Source organism: Neolamprologus brichardi, chromosome 15 (assembly GCF_056152115.1).
Source record: "Neolamprologus brichardi isolate AB-2024 chromosome 15, ASM5615211v1, whole genome shotgun sequence".
Taxonomy (NCBI): Eukaryota; Metazoa; Chordata; class Actinopteri; order Cichliformes; family Cichlidae; genus Neolamprologus; species Neolamprologus brichardi.
The window spans coordinates 28302501-28324914 of NC_142118.1; the positions used below are offsets into that span (position 1 = coordinate 28302501).

Sequence of the window (22414 nt, forward strand, 5' to 3'; positions counted from 1 at the left end):
AACCATTTCGCTATGGACATGTGCTAGGGCTGGGCGATATGACCCAAAATTCATCTCTCGATATTTTTTAGCTGGATGGTGATATAAGATATATATCTCGATATTTTTTTAAAGCCATAAAGTAAGAACAAAAAGAGAGTTCTTAGTCAAAGCTGTGTCCCAGATGTCACACAGGCACTTTTATTAACATACAGCATAGATGTACATGAAAAAAACTACTCAAAAATAAATTGAGCATTTATTAAATAATAATGCTCCATAAATAAAAGAAAACTATGTTGTTTTTGTGCATAACAAAGAGCTCACAATTGTGCAGTCAAAATGTAAACTAAAAGACGCTGAGCATAATAACAAGGGTAGATTTCACAGCTGCTCTGTTCCCAAGTTCGAGACTGACAGCCTGGAGTTTGAAATCCGCTTCATAACCGTGTCTCTTAACAGGTGCTATTTATGGTCCTTATACACACAATACGGTAATATTACGTTGAAGCAGAGTACGTATTACTACGGGAGACTCCTCGGTAGCCGTAATGCTCCAACAATCCATCAAGCGGTGCAGCTCCGTAGCTTACCAAAGTCGTACTAAAACATTTTTTGACAGATTGCTGAGCGCCGTGTACCACATAAAATCGGTTCGCGGTCATCAAGCACAACCAGAATTCATACAAAAGGTGCGCTGTCAACTTTTGAGAGAATGAAAGGATTTTAGGCTGTGCAGCCCCTCTGGGCTGCATGGCGTTAGCGTGGTTAGCTCGTTAACACGTTGACGCCGTCCAGCCCCACACACGGGGCGATGCGCAGTAACTCGTTAACGGAGGATTTTGCCGTGTCCATCTCGTCGCTGCCTGCAGGTGAAGCGATGGGGGAGAAAGGGGAGTTGTGTTCAGTGAAGGAGAGAGGCGAGGCCGAGTAACGTTGAGTGAAGACAAAAGTAGACGAAAGAGAGGCAAACTTGTGGCTCCACAACTATAATTATAACGTAACATAGACTATATCGATATAAAGGATATTGTCACATCTTATATCTCGTATAAAAATATATCGATATTTTTTTAAAAACTCGATATATCGCCCAGCCCTAACATGTGCTATGGTTAAGAAGACCACTCTGACACACGCAGGAGGTGGAAAATTAGTGCCACTATTCTTCATTTTATTACACCCACAGAATAAAACAGAAACTACCATCAACAAAACTTCAACACTTAAAGTGTTAAGAAGTAAATTTTCAGTTTGAAGAAGACATTTTGCAATCATCAACATTTCAAATTAAGAATTTTTTTCCCCCCCCAAAATGACTTTTATAGGTTTTAAAATTAATTTTTTTAATCACAGGAGTGACGCAAACATGAACGTGAGGGAAACTAAGCATGCACTGCTTGACTGTTGGTAACTTAGGTTAACTCTGCAGGAGGTTTTGGCAGGTAGTTGTCAATCACTAGGAGGACTAACCCTGCTTCCATGCATTTGTTCATTTACAGCTGTCAAGTGGTCACTGTGTTCTGCCTCCCAAATGCAGGCCAGAATGAAGAACGTTTCAAAGAAAACAGAGGCTCAACAACTCCAAATCTACTGGTCAAGTAAAAAAAATAATACATCTGCATGTGCATGGGCAGGAAAGAGTTACAAATCAAAATATTTATCAAGTTTATTTTAGTGGTTTACTTGTACAGTTGCATGCAAATGGTTAGGTACAAAAGACTTAAATAAGTGAAATGATTCTCAAAAGGTAAAAAAAATAACAGCTGGAGAAAATTTCAACGCTTTAGAAATTCTCCGTGCTCTCTTGCATCACCGACAAAATGCACCAGCTAGAATCATCCATTCATTTCTGCATATTATACTGAAATTAAATTTGGAAAAAAAATTTGTTCAATTGTTTTTTTTAAACATAAAAATTCAGAATTTCAGTTTCTAATCACTTTTTCAAATTGATAAAACTTTTGACCCTGACTTGGCTCCATATATTAAGGAGCAGCTAAAGGTTTTGTAATGCCCCTGACAGTCCCCTGCAGACTTGTGGACAATTAAACTGCATATGTTGCTTTTCTAGTACCATATTTTTTGTACCATAAGGCACGTTAAGCAAAACAAAACAGTCTGATAAGTCAAACTTTACTCAACTCATTCTTCTTGCTTCCTCCACTTCCGTACCATAGATTCATTAATGTTGAATTCTCTCTTTATCGAGTGGAAAAAAAGTTAGCGTTCATCCTCCAGCTTCACTGTGTTTATGTTATGCTAACATAGCTGTGTCGCTAGCGATCACTTAGCACATTCATTATATACCAGCTAGTCTAATTTCAGTAACGCTTCAAAAGTCACTGTCGTTTCGTTTTCTGTCTTCATTTATGTTGGAAGACATAGCAGAGCTTTCATTTTTTCAGAAATCTCTCAGTCAGAACATGGTATAAGATTCAGCACACAGTGGGGAGGACTAGTGGAGTTTGGACCCGGATTACTCCGTGAGGCTTCTGACTACGGTAGCTGTAATGCTCCGACAATCCATCAAGTGGTGCGGCTTACCAAAGTCGTATAAAAACATTTTTTGACCGATTTTTGCAAGCCTTATAGTCCGAAAAATACGGTATGTCAATACACTTGAAGATAAGATTTTCTTTTTGGTGGAAAAAAAAAAGTTGTTCCTGGATAACAAAATATACAAGACAGAAAAAACAGCAGATAAACAAAAGAACTTGGTGTGCTGAATGGAGCCTGTCCACAACAACAAGTCATACAGTGACTCATGGACATGTGGCAGAAGTAACCTGCTGGCTGCTCTAAAAACAACTGAACACCAGCTTAGTTGTTAAGTGGAAGAGAACATTGCACAAGCAGACTATGAATTCATCAGGTACAAGAAATTTAAAGCTAGTTAACATTTACTAAGATGTGCACCTTTCTTCCTTTCACAACTGACAGTTTCTGTCCTCTTACAGAAAGACAGTAAAAAACTAAGGAAAATCCAAGTGATGTGAAAACCAATCTGATGAGAGGTTGGAAGTAGATGAACTCTGTTGGGGGGGGGGGGGACCAAAAAAAGAAAAGGGTTCAGAAACAGTTGGTTCTGATAAATTTTCTGCCAGAAGTTTCAAAGACCACTTGGTTTTACTGTCCAGCTGCATGGCAGCAGATTCCTCCACTACATGTTTCTCAATGATTGATTATTTGGCAGCTTGAGGGCCAAGGCAGCAACTTCAGCCTCATTAGTGGCTGCTTTGAGTTGGGAATTTATTGGACCGTGCTTACCTTTGCATCCTACAAATCAAATCAGGGTGTGACAAAAGCTGAAGCTTTAGTATTATAGCCAAAAATATATATATATCATATTCTGACATCATAAATAAATACAATATTTTGATAGCAAAGGTTTTTCAGATTGAGAGTAGAAAGGTGTAATGTCTTGATTGGTGAGACATTTTCAACAGACGACATTTGACAATCATGAGTAAGATCATCAGTCTGGACTGAACAGTCTGACTCTGACTAATACCTGGTTTATAGAGTGGTATCTTAACCATTCCTTGAGATAACAAAGTAACACACACAATAAAAGACATAAATACCAGACATAACTTCTATGTCAATCTCATTCCAGAGCCCCACCTTCAACAGCCCCCCCGACACACACGCCTTTTTCCTCAGTAGTGCAACAATACAGACACGCTAACAGAGCAAGCCATCTCCTGCCGAGATCCCACCCAATATTTCCTGCAAAACAAAAATCTTTAGATGCTGAAATGGTCCAGGTTATTTATGCTACTTATCTTTAAAGTTACTTCTGCTCACCTTTTGACCTTTTTGATGTTAAGACATCCAGTACAAACTGGAGACGAATGAGAGATGAAGTTTTGTATCTATTTACATTATTGAGGAATCTGTAACAAGTGATCTGTGTCTGTGTGTGTATGTATGCTCTGAATGTGCAATCGTAATCTTACTTATCCAAGTACATTTACATCTATCTACTCTTCACTGTTCAAGAAACTGAGTGCTCTGCTTAAAGGCACATCCACTGAGGAGGAGGAAGCATTTCCCATCCATCTCTGGGATTCAAATCTCTGACCTTCTGGCTCACTGCAGTCAGAGCTTGGGTGGCAGTGGCATCTCTCACCACTCGCTGCAAGGCAAGTGTACACAATAAGACACACTGCTAGCACTCAGACGTTTGGTGATGACATGGCAAGTATGCAGCAGCCAAATCTTCACCCTTTATCACCTTACAAAATGCACTTACTGTATGTCATCATGCTCTTTGAAGTACACAGACAGAGGAATATTAGCAGTACTTCTGTCTTTGGTCAGCTCAATCTATCTTTTCAACCCACCTCTGAGGGTGTTACCAGGTGGGAAAAACATTGTGAAGCCTTTTAACCACACTTTTAACAGGGTTTAAGTGTAGATTTAGGTTGTGAGGCTAAAGCAACAAAGCAACAACCTATTCTGGAAACACAATTTCCAGAATAGGTGCCTCTCAGATTTCCTTTGAAGAAAGTGGAATCACAAATCAAACAGTTATTTTTGTGATTTGTTGAACAAATCCAAGCTTTTAAAATTTGGTTCAAAAAGAAGTAGACATCAATGCATCCCTGCATGACTGTATTGCTAGAGCTCTGTCTGCTTGGCTAAGGAAAAAAACCCTCCACCGGAAATACTTCCTGCAGCTGTTAGGAGTATCATTCCCCCACCTTGAGGCCAACCAAAAGACAAATAGCAGCCAAGTCATGTGACTCCTCTGCTGCAGAGATGCCATTGAGTTTTATTCTACCCTTCTAAAAAAATTCAAGTCATACTTGTCTCCTACAGCGAGCGAGCCCTTTTCACCCACATCATTGTAATGCACTTGTAATACAAGCCATTTGTTGTCATTATAACCCTACAAATCACTATAACCACAAACTAAGCTTTCAGCCATAACTGGTCAGTTTATCTGGTCCACATTAATGATTTGCACTACGATTTCTCACTACTTGTGTCTAAGTATTCTAAGCCATTATTATTAATATAAAATCACTAGTTTAACTTTTTAACTTTATATTTTTAAGGGATTAAAAAATTTTTTTTTAGCTCAAACCTTAAACAACTAATAATATCTTGTACTTTGCAGCTGGCCAATCTGTTGTAGAAATCCAAATTTGTTCTACACATGCCATTAATGTAAGGGTAAGAAGTAGGGGTGGGTTTCTATGGAATACATGCATGGATAACAGCTACACATGTGTTAAAAAACAAAACAAAAAAAACCCCAAAATGGATGATGTTGCTAAGGAACTATTAGATAGACCCACATAATTGCACCTTAAAATAAATTATTATGCACATTCCTCTTCTGTAATTGCCAGACCTCCCTCTTTCTCCCATCTTTCTTTTATATACTTTGTTGAATAATTGCTGAGATCAGGAAGACTTTTGTATATTTGTGAGATTACACCTTTCTTAATTTCTGACTTATAAGCATTTACAAAGAGTTGGATAAATGGCCTTGCTGTAGTGGGTATTTGGTTTTTAATGTTTCGAGTATAGAAGTTTCTTAACTGTAAGTATCTATAGTGGTCTTGGTTTTCTAAATTAAACGTTTGCTTGTGTGGAAACTCGTAATTTCATCTTCCTTTACAATACCACATATCAATGTAATTCCTTTATCCATCCAGTTTTTAAAACTAGGGTCTATTTGATTTGGTGTAAATTCCGAATCATATGCACACCATTTTAATATTTTTATATCCTTCTCCAGCTTATTTTCTTTTACCACCATTTTCCAAACCCCTAGTGTGGCCTTTACCCAAGGATTTCTTATTTTGGAAATGTAGTCCTGTAGATGTTTATCTGCCTGTATAAGCATATTGGTTTTTGTTTTGCATTCAATTTACTTCAATGTTGCTACATACGAGGGATCGCACCAGTGCAACACTGCCCTGATCATTGCTGAAGTATAGTATTTTTTTTTATTTTTTTAAACATGGTAGGTCCCAGCCACGGTTCTCTTTGGGCAGTTGTAATGTTTTGTAATTCTACAATTCTTGAATAGACCATCTGCAAGTTTAATGTAGCTTAAACTAGCCCCCACCAGTGCACCAGTAACTAGAACTGAGAGGAAACTGCTCACAGGCCTCCATCACCTAACTAATACACGAGACACTGTGGTCTGAGAAGCAGCTGACATTGGTCATGTACTTTCTTAACTGATACCTGGTGGGTGGAGTTATGGAAGTATTTCATAAGTGCTTCTCATGTTATATGATAAACACTAGTAAGTAAAACACACAGGTGCCTCTAGGTTGCATCCCTGGCAGCTTGCTATCTAACAAGATATAACACGCAATTTGGAATATTTGGAAAGTCTAAAGTGCTTTTTTTAACTTCCTAATTGAAGCTAGGTTAAACATGGCCCAAACCTGTCTCTGCACTGAACACAGCCAGAGGACTCCTGGAAAGAGGGCAAACACTCATCCTGTGTTTAAAAGCTAGGTCCTCATAATGGCAGATCAGAAAAAAAATAGAGGATGGGTAAACCTGTTTTATATCCCTTCATTTATGTTTACAGCTTAATGTAAATAAAACGCAGTCAAAGTTAAGTCACGGCTTCACAAATGGGTAGCTGGGGGTGATGACAATCACTGTGTTAGCACAGATAAGTGTGTTTTGTTTTGTTGAGCCATTTCTCTTAATTTTTGTGAGAAAGTCATTCCTTATAAAATGATTCCTATAGTAATGTTAAACTCCAAGAACACTACTGGGAGCAGATCATAACAAAGCTGTCTATCATCATAACAATGTAAAGGTAAACACCCTGTTAGCTATTTGAAGAAGTAGAGTATTAGCTGAAGTATTGCACTTTTGCTTTAAGGAACTCAAGGCTGAAAGGTCAGAATTTCTCAACAGCCCCTTCACCATAAAAATATGTTTTTAAAACAGCAAAAGGCTCTTAAAATAGAAGCAATTTGATCAACACTGAAGGCTTATTGAAAAGGTATCCCTTAAGCTCATCATCTGTGACGGTTTTTTTAAAACATGCTTTGCATTTTCCTCTGTTGAGCAGAAAATGCAAATAACAAGATTGATTTGGAACAAAAAAAATATTAACAAAGTATATGGCATGAAAAGTGAGATCTTGAAGCCAGATATCTCTTATAAATCAATAAGCCTATAAATTCTCCAGATATATTGCTTACTGCAGCAAATGTGCACAAATTGTGATAAGAGTTATATCTACCACCAACTTAAGGATACTGTGAAATGCAATCATCAGTGTGCAGTACTTCATGGTTTCTTGGATACATGCCTCTCTTTTCACACACATCCAGTTTTCCTGGCCTGCAGAGGACAGGAGGGACAACACCGCATCGGTTCTGCAAAGACTGGCACCAACAGGTGTGCCTAGGGGGGTGCCAGCATCAGCCTGGCCTGGTCCACTGCACGGACATCTGCCAAACCACACACATACGCACACCAGAACCCAAGGCAGTGCATTCCTCTAAGGAATACCACAGCACAGCGGCTTTGTTGTGACATCTCTAACCAGGCGCTGAGGCAGGCCAATAGGTTTGGGAGACAAAAGGGCAAGAGATGAGAGAGTGAAGAAAAGGTTATGGGGGTAGGTATGAGAATGATGAGGTGGCTGGACTCCATGATCTAGAGATATCCCAACACAGTCTCTACTTGTGTGCTATACATTGAAAGAAAATTTCCTGTGATCAGTAAGCAAGCACAGCAAAAAACTTTAAAACAAAGGGAGACCCTGTGCCACTAGGAGAAAGAGCAAAGGTCCCAGGGAACAAGCTTATCTGTTTGCAGTGGTGTTGTGTAATCACCGGGGGATGGGTTCTGAACGTGTTATGGGAACTAAGACTTTCTACCCCCAACCATCTCAGGTAGCTCTATCTTAAGTTCAGAAAGATGCAAAGCATCCGCAAAGCCAGAGTCTAATTTAATAGACCACTACTAGCTGAAGAATTTCAGAGAGACCCACACAGGCAGTTGCCCTTGGCAAAGCTACACTGAACCACAACAAACAAAGACTTTCAGCTGGGTGGACTCGGTTGTCCACCACGCCCTGACAATATGTTTTCAGAGTGAGACAGTGGGGGAGTATAAGAGCCCGGGGCCCCTGCTATTACTGATAGGACAACCAGATCAAAGCCCTTTCCCATAGTTAGTGAGCACAAAAAACCTAAGAGAGATGAAAGACCATCAGCAGATTGTGGGAGAAATGATGAAGGACAGGGCAATCCCTGCATGGCACTTCCAAACAGCTTTCTGCATTGCCTCTGCAAGTCAAAGTTGGCGGGAGTAAGAGGGAACGCAGGGCCAGATCCTGTCCATAGTGATATGACAGTCCCAACCTCCAATATCATCCATGCAGAATACAAGCTGGGAGGTCAGTTTACAGTCTTCTTATTCAGAGTACACCGATTCAGTGGAGACAGAATTAAAATAAATTGAAAGAAACATGAAAGTCTAATAAAAGTTGCACCTCTAAATCAAATCAGTGCCATTCCCTTTATAGTGAATTTATGTAAACCTATTTTTCCGCCATTGCTAATTTTACTTACGTGTGCAGAAACTGCTCATCTGTGGAAACTGAAGCAACCTCAGGAAATGTAACGCTTGACTTGAATACAGCTTTAAAAAGGGAGTTTACAATATGCAGTGTTTCTTGACTTGTGAAGGTCATCACTGGAAATTTGACAGCTTATTCATGAACACAAAACTTAAGCAATCATCTATGACCATGTTCAAAGAAACATTTGAACTTTGTTCAAAATTTGTGCAATTTTTTAAATTCTGGTTTCATTATAAATCTCTTTCTCTGTTATATAAAAGAATAGGAATGTTATTTGAAGAAAAGAACAATTAGCAGCAAAATACTGTCAGCAAATTTTAGAATCACAGAGTCAGACTTTTCCCAAAGAAACTGAATTTGTTCCACTAGCTCAATAGCCAAAAGCCCTTCATAATTTAGCCTTGGGCTTTAAAAAAAAAGAAAAAAGAGGTTCCACATATATTGTAGCCAGCCACCAAAGAAAGGAAGAAGGAAAAAAAGAAAACATTTCGCTTCAGGATGTCAGGTAAGGTCAGGACATGCGTGTAGTATTTAGTTATTTATTTATTTATTATACAGATTAAAAGGAAGCAAGAGTAATGTCCACATAACTTGTAAACTCCCCATATTACCCTTTGTGGGGTTCCCTTGGTCCTTTATTGTGCTGTATAGCCTTTGAGTGCAGGTCAAACATCTGCCAGTAGCAGTGTATCAAATACTACTGTCAAATAAATAAAAAAAACAAAAAAAACAAGGGCACTAATATAGTCCATTGGTTGAGCAGGTGACCCATATGCCAAAAGTTTATTGCAGAGTCCCACATTTGAGTCCTGGGCCATTCACAAAACTGATAATTGCATCTACATAAATGCACATTTTTAATGCATTTCTTGAAATGCTTGCTCATAGGCAGTGGTCTGATTGTTGGGGTTTTCTCACTATTACTAAACGGTCTTTACCTTACAAACCACCTCGAGGCGACTGTGCTTGTGATTTATGTAAATAAAATTACATTTAACTCAAACTGAATCCTATGCTCCTCTGACAAAACCTGAATGTATGTGAAAATGCAAAGTGAGGAGTTTCAGAAAGAAATGTAAAAGGGAGAGGAAGTGTTTGTGTCAAGCACACATATCCTGCAGCGGAGGCTACAGTCTGCATGACTGTGAGGAGCACAGAGGCCAAAGATAACCACTGAACCATCTTCCTGTATGCTGTCACACAGAGGTTAAGTAAAAAAAGAGCAGCACATGCAGCAGTCCTGTGAAAGTACAGTAACATATAACACCTGAGATTTGTGATGAAAGTGACTGCAGAAAAACAAATGACAAGGATATCTGTAATTCATACTTAATATTTAGCTTGTTTGTGAAAGTTGAACAGCACCAGATTGCACTGAAAAGGGGGTCTAGGAAAAGGCACAGGCGGCCAATTTGAAATCTGAGAGATGTCTGTGGTTGAAAATTCAAAACAGCCATTAGCTGATGTGGAAGAATGTGATACTGCTAGCAGTATAAGCCTCTAGTTATAAACTATGAAGGATTTAACACTAACTTTGTAAAGAATATACATGAAAAGAAAGCAGAAGGACCAAACAACTTTTATAGACCAAAAGGACATCAAATACTGAATAATGAGTAAATATTGTCAAACTGAATCCTAGAATTTGTTGGTTCTTGCATCTGGTTCTATGTGAAAGTAAAAAAACCAAAAGCACAACTCCAACAACAGGAAGTAAACAAGTTTTCTGTATGCTCAAGTGAGTGCATTCTATTGTCATGCTGTTGTAACAAGGCATTTTGTTGTCATTCAGAAGAAAGACAGACCTAATCCTTACTGGTCTGCTGCTTCTATTGACCAATAAATCACAAAAGAGAAGCGAGGCTGGAAATTAACGCTTCAAGCACAACACTGATCCCACTAACAATGCAAAAGTGTCTCAAGAGCTGCACTGCTGTCTTTCCAAACATGCCTGTTTAACACACCAGCAGCTCTGGTTCCAATTAGTTTAAATGCTCCATCCAAAGGGAGCCGGCCGGGGAGCTCCACAATATTCCTTTAATTGATGGTTGTGCTACTATCCTATTTCATAGCAGACTTTCTGCAGAGGAGACTTGAAAAAGCACTTCATTAGCATGAAAGCTCCTCTTTAATTATTCCATCGTACTCAACTCTGATTTACAACTGCTATTACACGGGATGTCTATTTTGAGTTAATTTATTTAGCTGAACAATTCCCTGGCCTGTAAACTCTGCTAATACTGGAGTTGATGTGCTCTCGTCTCAAAGAGCTAATGAACGCAGACAATAGCAATTTTAGTCAATAATTCTTCACACCATTGACATGGGAAAGTTTCTGCATTTGTTGACTTGTTTTTATTTCTTTCATCACTGGGGAGTTATTACTAACAAAATGAACAGCAGTAACTTCACAACCATGCAAATGTAATTAACAAAGTATGTTATTGGTTGGCTGGAGATCAAAACATCTATCCATCTTACACATAATATGTAAATCTTCACTATATTCTTCTTTTTTCAATGCACACTTTGGAATTCATGAGCTACATAATGAAGCAAATGAATTGCAAATTTCTGCAATAAAGGGAGAAATCCTTCAACACCAGTCAAACAATAAATAATTTAAAGTTTGAAGGCTTAATGTGAAAGCTAGGCGTGCCCTGATGAAGGCAGAAACTCCTGTTCTACTTTGTGTGACTTCACTTTTTTTGGACATTTTATTTTGGATCTGAAATAGCCAATTAAAATACCAAGGTCAAACAACAACACAAATTATCTAATCAAGGCTGTTATAAACAAACAACTTTCATGTTTTGCAAGGTGTGCACACACCAGTATACAGCTTTAGTTTCTGTCCCAGGGGGTGTTGTTTTCTGTTTGGGGGTATGCTTGCTCTCACCTACTTTAGGTACCCCACTAAATGTGGAGCTAAACAGTTGTTTTTGTATGTTTGCAAGAGTTTTAAACTTAACCACAAGTTGATACAATTAAAAAATAAAAAAAAAAAAACTCACACATACTTTTCCTGTTGACTTCACCCTTTCACTGAAATACTTACTAAGAAGCTTTTATTCCACTTACACTAATATAACTTGTAGCCCTCATCCATTAGTACCTACTCAACTAAACTGAGTATCACCTAATGTGCGTGGGGTCATTATAGCAACTTAGCCAAAAGTCCATAGACATCATTTGTGTATGACACAAATAAAACAACAATGGAGGACGTCGAGTCGATGGTACACCTGCTGCTTAGTGCATTGCTTTTTGTCAAAACACGGTAACCACAGTGTTGTTTTTGTGCAGCCATTTCCCTCATTGTCGGGGTTTCAAAAATTGCGCTTTTGATTTTTGTGAATGAGTCACTCTAATGACTCATCGAGTGATGCCAATGACTGGCCAATCGTTGGCATCGGTGGTGGGTGGTGTCACGTGTCCAACGTGCCTTAAATTGCTTGGAACCGCAGCCCAGTAAGTATTAAACAAGTACATGCTACCAGACACTACTACCCAATGAAAAACCAAAAGAACCCTTGAGTCAGGGCGAGCCAAGCTGACTTCACCTGTCTTTTGCCAGTACTGCTCCACATACGTGTTTGAGGGTGGGAGCAGGGAAGTAGTGAAAATGTAAATTAAAGTATGCAGCAAAAACTCAGTGGACTCAACTTAGTTGACTAGTGCAGACTAGTGCAAATAGTATGTAACATTTGTAAAGACAATTTAAGTCAATCCTAATATTGTCTTACGATAAAGAATGACTCCAAGTCTTAAGCTTAGAAGGCAATCAGTTATCTTTTTTTTTTTTTTTTTTTTTTTTAAAAACACAGAAATCGGCTTAGTTTAAAAATATATAATTCTTGCATACGTTCACCATTAACTGTAACCATGTATGAGCCTATTAAAATGTAAATTTAGACAGAACTGATAGAGTACTGACCAGGATGATCAGGCCTGGGTTTGTTTATTTATTTCTAGATAGTTTTGTAGCATCAGAGTTACCCAAGTAGTTCTAGGTCTGTGTCAGTTAAGGGAAGTTAAGACAGAGATCTTAGAGAAGTAGGAAGCAATAAGAGATGAAACCCAGGACCCAAGTCAGAGGCAACACGATGGGGGAGGGGTAGCGTACATAGAGTCTCCAAGTTGCAGTTCACTCTTCTTATGTTGTCTGATGTGCACAACAACCAATGCCACTGAAGAGGCAAGCTACGACAACACCTTTAACAGCAGAGCATTTGAAAAGTGGGCCAACAAAGTGGAACTGAAAGTCAAGAGCCCAGAAATGCAAAAACCAACAGACCACAGTAGCACTGGCTAAAGCTGCCTCATGTAACTTTCACCTGGACTTAGAAGTAAGGCAGAGTTCACTTTTAAGCTTCAAAGTAATATATATATATATATATATATATATATATATATATATATATATATATATATATATATATATATATATATATATATATATATATATATATATATATATATATATATATATATATATATATCAGATGGCACGATACCACTTTTTTTTATGTCCGATACCCATATCATAAATTTGGATATCGGCCGATACCGATAGTTTAAAAAAAATAACACTAAAGCTATTCTGTTATACCTGTATGCAAAAAATACACTGCACCCAAAATATTTCATAGTTCAGCGATTCTGATCAATCTAATAAACTTAAACCTACTCCAGCCTTCCTAATCTGGTATTTTAAAGAGTAAGCAACCTAACTAATAGGGTTGCAAACTCCCAGCAAAGAAAAAGAAAAAAGAAAAGCCACCCCCCACCTCATGATGCTTAATTGAAGAAAAATGCACAGAAATCAATTCTTTTTCAAGAATAATTAAATAGATTCAACATCTTTCTTCAACAGAACTGCAGACTGCACAGATGGTACCTTCCCAAAGCAAAAAGTACTACAGCTTACTAGGGTATATTAGACTTAATAGTTACTATATACAGTAATGGACTTCTATACATTTTACATCAGATTAAAACTTTGGGTGTAAGATTATGATAATTATTTATTAAAAGCTAGACATTTTAAATGAGAATAAGAAAGAAAAGTATGTCTTTGTACCCCCCCCCCCTATCGGCCCCCCTGGCTAAACTTTGCTAGATCCGCCCCTGCACAGTTACCAGCCGTCAGCTACATAGAAAAAGATCCTGATGTAGAAAGTAATATTAAATAAATTCTAACAACAGCTTATCAAGCTTAAACGTGCTGCTGTTGTTCAGCCGCTGGTTTCCTCTTTCTGGTGCAAAGTGGGCGATAAACAAACAAGAGAGACGGACTTGCGACAGAAAAGTTGATCAGCTGATCATCAATCAGTTTCACCATTGAAACGATTGATTGTAGCAGCAGGAGAGGGAGGGAGAGAGAAGAGGCAGTCGCTCCCTATATCGGTTGTTAAGCTTAACGCTGGAATGCTTTACAAACATTCAGAGATGAACTTACACATTTGCTTTTCTTCTCTCTGGGATAACTTTCTCGGAGATGAAATGGCGGTTTGGTAGCGAGGCTCCAAATACTCAACCAGACCGCCGACAGGTCTTGCACGCTACAGCCGCTCTATCACGTGATGCATACTGCTGCTTTTTTGATATTTAATGGATCGGATTACATCCTTTATTTGTCTCCGATGTCCGATCCAGTAATTTAGGTCAGTATCAGACCGATACCAATACACTCACACTCTCTCTCATATATATATATATATATATATATATATATATATATATATATATATATATATATATATATATATATATATATATATATATATATATATATTATATATTATATATATATATATTATATATATATATATATATATGTATCACTGTTTCCAGACATCTAAGACATGGAAATAAATTACAACAAACATTAGCACTAACAATACGGGAAAAACAAAAATGTACCCAGCAACTAAAATGGAAACTTCTCAGATCAAGCCGAAATGCACACTGCAAGACTCAAAGACTTCTTTAGTGATATTCCAGTTTCAGTTCCAGCACAACAGCAACATCACAGTTGTCGTTTATAAATCCGCATCCACATCTGTTTGACATATCAGACAATACCTGATCTCAGTGGCGTTCCATTAGGACAAGCAAGGCAAGCAGTGCTTGTCTAATCAAATGCAAAAACATTTTCGGTGGGAGACTGATGGGAGATTTGCATGCTAGACACGCTGCCATTGTCACTGCTTTCACTGCTCAGAGATCAGTTAAAAGCTGTGTTTTGTGTGGAAACACGGCTACCATTAGCAAATAGATGCTTCTGGGATTTATCATAACAGATTACTGACAGGTACGTTTTCTAATACTGGCCAACATGTGTGATGTAGATTGAGTGCAGCATGAAGAGGTTATTATTATCTCTTTTAGTATATAAGCAAGGAAAGCTTTGATGATGAAGAAGGGGTTTCAAATCCAGTTTAATAAAACAGGCCAGTTGAACAGGTGCAGGCTCAGCCATCAGAGATTAGCATCTCTGAGAAATCATTACTAATTTTAACCAGCTGTTTGCCAACAAACCACTTTCATGTTTCTCTAATAATTTAATCCCTGTAGATATTGACAGTTAACCCTGTGACACACTTCACAAGCCTTTCAATTCAGCTGTGAGTTTTGTTATTAATTATTTCAACATATTAGTATTTGTGTTTCTGAGCATATTCATTTTTCAGATATGTTAAGTCCACACAGGAAAGCCACTACAAACGTGATTTTCTGCATTACAGTAGTAATCTATATGACAATGATGAGATTTGTCTTGTTAGTCAGTGGCAAAGATGTTTTGTGAATGTGAAGGAGAGGCACCATCTTTGTCTGCCTTTCTGTAATTGTTTTTCATCAGTTCTCTTCTCTACTAGATTATCTTTTATTAATTGTTTTAGTTTAGATAGCCAATTACAATGCTGATATTCTATTTTGTTGGTTTTGACTTTCAGAACATACAGATATTCAGCCAATATATCTGTGCATCTCTACCATAAACATAATGTAACTAATAACAATTCAGTGCCATATTTAAGCTAATGTCCATAACTGACTTGACTAAAGAAACTTCCATCACGCTGAATACAGATTTTAAAATATTATTACCCAAGTGTAGAGTACGCTTACATAAAAGAACTACTTTTAATTTAGACTTAGAAGTAAGGCTAACTTAATCTACAAAATTGCTCAGGTTCAGCAAATAAAATGACTTTTCTCCAATCACATAGTGAGAAATGCGACAGAAACGCTTAAAAAAATGCAGTAAGAGCTTTAACCTAACCTAATCGCTTTAATTACTTTGAGCATTTAGGTCTACGAATGCATAATTAAGTGTCTGTTAATCAGAAAGGATGCTTGCAGCAGAAAATTGGGAAATTTCCACTGAATTCTACAGTTTTATGGCACTATCGGCCTTGTTTTCGGCTAATATTTTAGGTTTACAGCTCACTCTTCAATAATCTAATGTACTTGTGCAGCATCAACATAAGCAAGTCAAACAGGTAGAAACTAAACCAAATGTCATTCATACACATTATTGGAAACAACTCCGGAGATTATGGGACACAGTATCTGGCATTAAAATATATTTAGTGGATAGAAACAATCTAAGCTCTGATATGTATGCATTTATTGTAGTTCTGTATTTGTTAGGTCAGTGAGGAGTTCTTTTTGCCTGAATGAAATGACAGTGCCAATAAAGCTTAATCATACACAGCTCCACGTTTCCACGGACCATTTGTAAAGCTGCTACAAAATTCACACTGCAAAATGAAGAAGCTCGTAGCCTTTGGCAGTTAGACGTATAGAGGAGTGTGCAGTGTCAGCCTCAATGTGTGCAATTTAACCCTTGAACTGGAGACAACCATGAGCAGCATGTGTAATGGAGGCCTCACATTATAAAGCAGAGAAGTCAGGAGAACTGGACAGGGGGAGGGGGTTCTTCCTGACAACCACACACTGGAGAGGGGGAGGGTTAAAAAACATTGAGCCCTCTTCCTGAGTCTGCAGCATTTGGGCATAATGTGATGGGTCCTTCCTTTTCACCTAACTCCCATTTGGGCTTACAGTTTGTTTGTTTTTTTCACCAACACCTCTGAAGAAAACACACCCTCCAAAATAACCTACAAGTCACTGAGCAGGGTGCTCAAGCATTTGTAGCGTCTTAGATATAATCGCCCCTGACACTCAGAGAAAGGTAAACCAATATCATTTCCTGGGTTAAACTGACTCTGCACTCTTCATCTGAACAACAAGCAAGTTGTACGCAGTCCAAGAACACTAATATGCAGCAATTATCCTTCCCCTTGTGAAGCCAGTTGTAGGGTGGGGGGGCAGGGGCACAAGCTACACAACTATACCACCCCCACCCTTTGGTTTGCTCTGCAGCGATAACTTGTTGTACAAACTGCAAATGATAAATCAGCAAACAGGTTTTTCCAGGAACAAAGATTTCAGCATTGGCAGAGGCCTCGCGACAACATACCACAAACTCTCAGGCTGGTTGCAGAAGCTCTCAAGTGTTAGTTCTTGCTTGTTTATTATGTACAGAAGCAATTAGAACAAGGGAGCCTGTTTCTTTTCACTTCTCTCAACTAGCATAAGGATAAAGTACTCCAACTCCCTGTTAGCATTTGCCTTAATGCTAACCAAATAAAGCGATCAGCAGCATGCCGTTCTATACAATTCCATAATCCTCCCCCAAATCCTCATTTAGCACTTATCGCTCAGGCTCGTGCATTCATTGCCGAGTCTCCAAAGAGTGGCAAATCAGCAAGGTCTCCTAGCAACATATTTGCCTAGCTAAAGGCACACATGGTTTCAGTTAGGGGTCTGCACCTATAAACAGTTGGCCGTGGCAGCTTATTGGTCAGGAAGTGCAATGCTGACTGCATGTCAAGACAGGCAAAAGCTGATAATGAATAATATACAGTCTTACAGGTTAGAGACAATAGCAAGGCTTTGATTGGAGGCCAAAAAAGAAGGGATTCTGAGTTCTGCAGTTTGAAAGCACTCAAGGAAGGAGCCAGTAAAGGAGTAGTATAGTGGGAGTCACATAAAAAGCCACAGTCAGGTAGGCTGTGCTGTGACTGGGCTGGTTCTTTAAGAACAGAAGCAGAAAGGAGAGGGAGAAGAGAAAAAAAAAAATCAGAAGTCACGTCACAAGTCAATTCAGGATTTTAAAGCTGCCAATTTTAGGACAAAAACGACTAATTGGACACAGATTGATCACCTTCCAAAGTGGCTGCTAGAGCCAGCAGACTTTCCAGCCACAACCAACACTGTGCATCAACTGGTGTCTCGTCTTAATAGGAACACCAGGCTGAGTGAGGCTACATGGAGAAACACAGCCTGCCTGCCTGAACACACCCGAGGTGTTTTCGCTGGGCCACGACAAACTGATTGTTACACCTCTTTTTGTACAAGGTAGCAAACTTATCCAGCATCTTTAATCTAATACCTGTCACAGAATACTTCTATTCTGAATACTTTTACTAAGATTAAAAGCTGACAAAGAAAAGGAGCAGTTGCTGCGAGGCCACAGATTTTATTCTCACATGAAACTTTCACAATATGTACAATGTATCTCCCAGTCCATGCTGGCACCTTTAGTGTTTTCACGAGTATAAATAATACAACACAAGCCAGAAAAGTCAACATCCCGACAGTTTAAATGATCTCAGGACAAACACTTCTCATCCCAACTATACCCAGAGCTGTCATTCTCGCTGGTAAAGGTTAGGACCCACTCCCTATCACAAGTGCCACAAATCTGTCGGACCCATACGGTTAAAAGGCGAGAAACAAGTAATCAAATAGGCGAAGTCACTGTCTTATTGCCTTAGTTATCAAACAACCAAAGACCACACTATTTGAGCCTCGGAGGCTCTACTTGTTCATGATACATACAGTAGGGCTTCCACGCGTGTATGTATCACAACTTCAACTTGTGTGAAAGTTAGTAAGAAAGTTTTCGTGCTTCCATTGTGGTAGCGACGGTATAAACAGTTAATTGAGGTGTACGAGCTTCATTTTTAAGCTCGTAAGGGATCAAATATTCTGGGGAGGAGAAGAAGAGAAGCTTCAATTTTATGATTTAACGTTTCCATCCACGACTAATCGTGCGACGTTTCATCGGAGAGCTCAATGGAAAAAATAGCATGAGCTAACACACACTATAAAACATGTAGCGCCAGGCAGTGTAACTCTAAAATAAAGAGACCCTTAGTATCTACACGGAGCTATGAATATTAAACAGGTCTTAGCGGTTAAGCTAATGAGTTGGTTTCAAAATGTAAAGAAGTAGTTACCCAACTCAGAGATTTGAACAGGCTCTAAACACTTCAAGTTAGCTAACTAAGTTAGCTGCTTACTATAGACAAAAACTTTTTCCACATCTGAAAAGCTTTTTTTTCTCTCCATTTTCTTTCAAATACAATGGACCGTATATAGAAGCACTTGCGGCATAATAAGCCGAAATGCCTTTTCCTTTTCACTGTTTCATTAACGCTATTAAAACTGTGTTCTTCCGGCTGTTGCTAAATGGCGAAAGCCGTGTTAATTAAATGTAACTTACCCTCCAGTCTCCGCCGCCGCTGCCGCCGCTCCCCGGGCCGCCTTCAACACCCAAGACCGCCGCTGGACCTCCGGAGGGCCGCGGAGCTGGGAGAAGAGAAGCTAAGAAGGATCCAGCTACTGCCAGGGAGACGAAGAGCCAACTTGCACCGAGGCCCCGGGCCTTCTGTGTCCTCGAAATAGCGTTAGGGGGAGGGATACCGAGCCTTAGTCCTCCGCCGTTTGACAGAGACTCGGGAATACCTTTTTGACAGCTCCTCTTCTTGTGCCCCCCCCTCCCCTCGACAGCCCTTCACTTTTCTCTTTTTCCTCACTTCCAGCAGATACGAATCAAAATACTGTCAAAGAATATGGCGGCTGCTTAAACTAGTTACTATCGCGAGAAGAAAAGTTGTTTTTCTTTTTTTCCCCCAGTTTCCCAAGTTGTGCCGAGGGAAGAGAAAGTTGTGATTGCAAAATAGGCTGAGCAGAAGAAGGTGCAAGCGACGGGAGAAGGATGTGTTGCTCTAATTCCCTTTAAAATTACGGGAATAAATTGCATTTTGGTCCAACCCATATGAAGTGACACAGCGGCATTATGACTGACGCTGATCTCATCTTCGTTCACAGAGAGAGCACAGATGAGATGAATAAATAAATGTGATAAGATGGCTTTACTAAAAACAATATAGAAAAAAGAAAATCAAGTTATAATAGATTATTTTTGAGTTTTTAAACTAATTGTAATCAATGAACTGCACTTTGTAGTACCCGAGTTAAGCTAATTTTATAAATACATTAATAACTATGACTAAGCGAGATTCTTTTCTGAAATGTAAGAGTACTTGTACACAGTATTTACATTATGTTCTGACTTTTTGTTTGTTTGCACTACGGCCTCTACATCGAGCAGTTACAGAAATAACACTGCACACGTATTCGGTGTTTAGAAACATCGAGCACAAATTATTACTTAAAAAAGTATGCATACAACTATACTTCTCACTTTTTCGATTAAATCAATAAAAATAAGTAGCCTTCAAAATATCGATATGTTTTAAATTCTTTACTGCTTGAAATCATTAGCATTTTTGTCTGAACTGAGCAGTTGCTGTCATATTTCAGCCTGCTAATACAACAAAATAAGATCAGAAGTTAGTGAGGTGGTCTCTGCTACAGCTACCCTTGAAAAACCTTGAAACTATCCTACGTCTTTAATGACATATCCTGAGATGTCGAAAGTCATCGTTTTTATATTATCTTTATGGGGAAAAGAGTAACTAAACTCTAAACTAAACTAAACTAGGTCATTACAAGCCCAACATAAAGTTTCATAGATGTATTCCATTTGTTTGTTTGGTTTACAGGATCACAGACCAGCCTGAGTTTAACAAGAAAAACCACAAAGTAGGGCAGGGTGAGAACATCTTCCCCTTATCGCTCAGTGACACCTCACTCGATTTAGCAAAACAAAAAAAAAGTACTGGTGCCAGAAACGAACACTTCTGCTGCTTTTTAACACTCATCCACATCTGGAGTTAAAGATCTGGAACATCCCAATTTGGACTATAAACAGCAACAGCGAGCACCCACTGTTAAAACAGTGTTAGAACATTTGTGGTGGTTCATTAATGCATTTTATTCATAAATGCCTGTATTTCCCAAGCAATAGCCCAGATAGGATGATAAAATGATAGCAAACATTATTCACAAAGATGGCTGCAGAAGTTTGTTTTTCAAAAGGTCTGTCCAGTACGCAATAGCAGAGCTACTATGTAAATTCTATTAGCTTTCCTTGCTTACATAAATGAGTTAATGTTACTTGGAAATAAAGAATGCATGTTTTTGTTTCTTTGTTTTTATTGTGTTTTATTGTAACTGTTTATTATATGAAGAATATAAGCAATCAAGGAATAACAAGTCAAACAATGTCATTATTTCACCGTTTGGATGAAGCGGTAACTGTGCCGAGTCTGAATGGGTTTTTTTTGGGGGGGGGGGTTCTCTTTTACACCAGGCAGCTTTAGCAAAAAGAAATATGATCTGAATGATCTGTTGTGCAAACCACACCAGGAGGCTAGTCAGCTTCTTTTTATTTATTTTCTTTATTAAGAAGATTTATTATTATTATTATCATCATCATCATCATCATCATCATCATCATTATTATTATTATTATTATTATTATTATTATTATTATTATTATTATTATTATTATATGGGTTATGGGTTCATATCACCATCTGGCTGGGACCTTTCTGTTTTGGAGTTTGCATGTACTCCCCTTGTCTGTGCGGGTTCTCTCCAGGTACTCCAGCTTCCTCCCAAAGTCCAAAGACAAAGGCTTAACTGGTGATTCTGTGTAATGTATTCAGGGCATCACATAATATTATGTGTCAACCCTGTGACAGAGAGGCAATACCCTGCCTCTCGTCCTATGGCAGCTGGGGTAGGCTCCAGCCCACCCCACAACCCTGGTAAGGATAAGCTGAAGAGACCAGATAGATAGATTTTTATTTTATTTTATTTATTTAATAAACATTGCCTAACAATGTCAGAGCTGACAGGCAAGAAAAAGAGAGCAAAAAAGGGTCTAGGATCCATTTGCAACTGCTCCATCTATAACAAAACACAGTCAAAGAAAAAAAAACTTGATAATGAGCATGAAAAGCTGAAACAAACCCCAGAGACACACAGAGAAAGGCCCAGGAGACCCAGGCCGGCCACAGGTCATTAAGCGTAGTGAGGATCCGAAACCACATTTCCCAATGATAACCACGTGTCTGCCTCAACAGAAGGAAGAGGGAGGCTCCAGACAGGCCCCACGGCCAAAGGGCAAGAGGCCCAAAGGACAAGAGGCAACGGGTAGCCAACCCGGCCAGAGGCCGGCCCCGGCCATCCTAGTACAAGCTGAGGATAGGACCCCAGGGCCCCAGGCACTTGAGAATTACCCAGCACCTGTTAAAGACACCCCTTAAACGCCAGACCACAGCTCCCAAAGAAAGGCCAACAACCATATCTGAGTTCTAAGAATGCTAAATACTTATATGCTTTACAGTATGAATACAAACTGTAACTCTTGAAAAACTGAAATTGTTATTTTAAGGTGTTGGAAATGAACTTTATTTTATCAGGTGACGTGGTGTGGTTCATTTCTGTTGAAGACATTAAACTTGTGGATTTTCCCTTCTTCAGTCAGTAACTGTTATCTGTACTGTCAAACACTGGTGGTGTTTTTATTGTCTTTGCAAGTTTGATTGTGGCATGGTTTTTAAATGTTTCATAATATTG

The 22414-nt window shown here is 38.8% G+C and overlaps 1 protein-coding gene across 5 annotated transcripts in view; it reads right to left on the reverse strand.

Annotated features, from left to right (window-relative positions):
• tab2 (TGF-beta activated kinase 1 (MAP3K7) binding protein 2) overlaps positions 1 to 19514 on the reverse strand; it is a 42105-nt gene extending 22591 nt beyond the window's left edge. For 4 of the 5 annotated variants that reach the window (XM_087852633.1, XM_006796227.3, XM_087852632.1 and 1 more), the window contains exon 1: positions 19146 to 19514. The gene's annotated coding sequence lies outside the window, so the exon portion shown is untranslated. The remainder of the gene's footprint in view (positions 1 to 19145) is intronic. The other variant, XM_035910103.2, reaches the window with a different exon arrangement.
• Positions 19515 to 22414: the final 2900 nt, after the last annotated feature.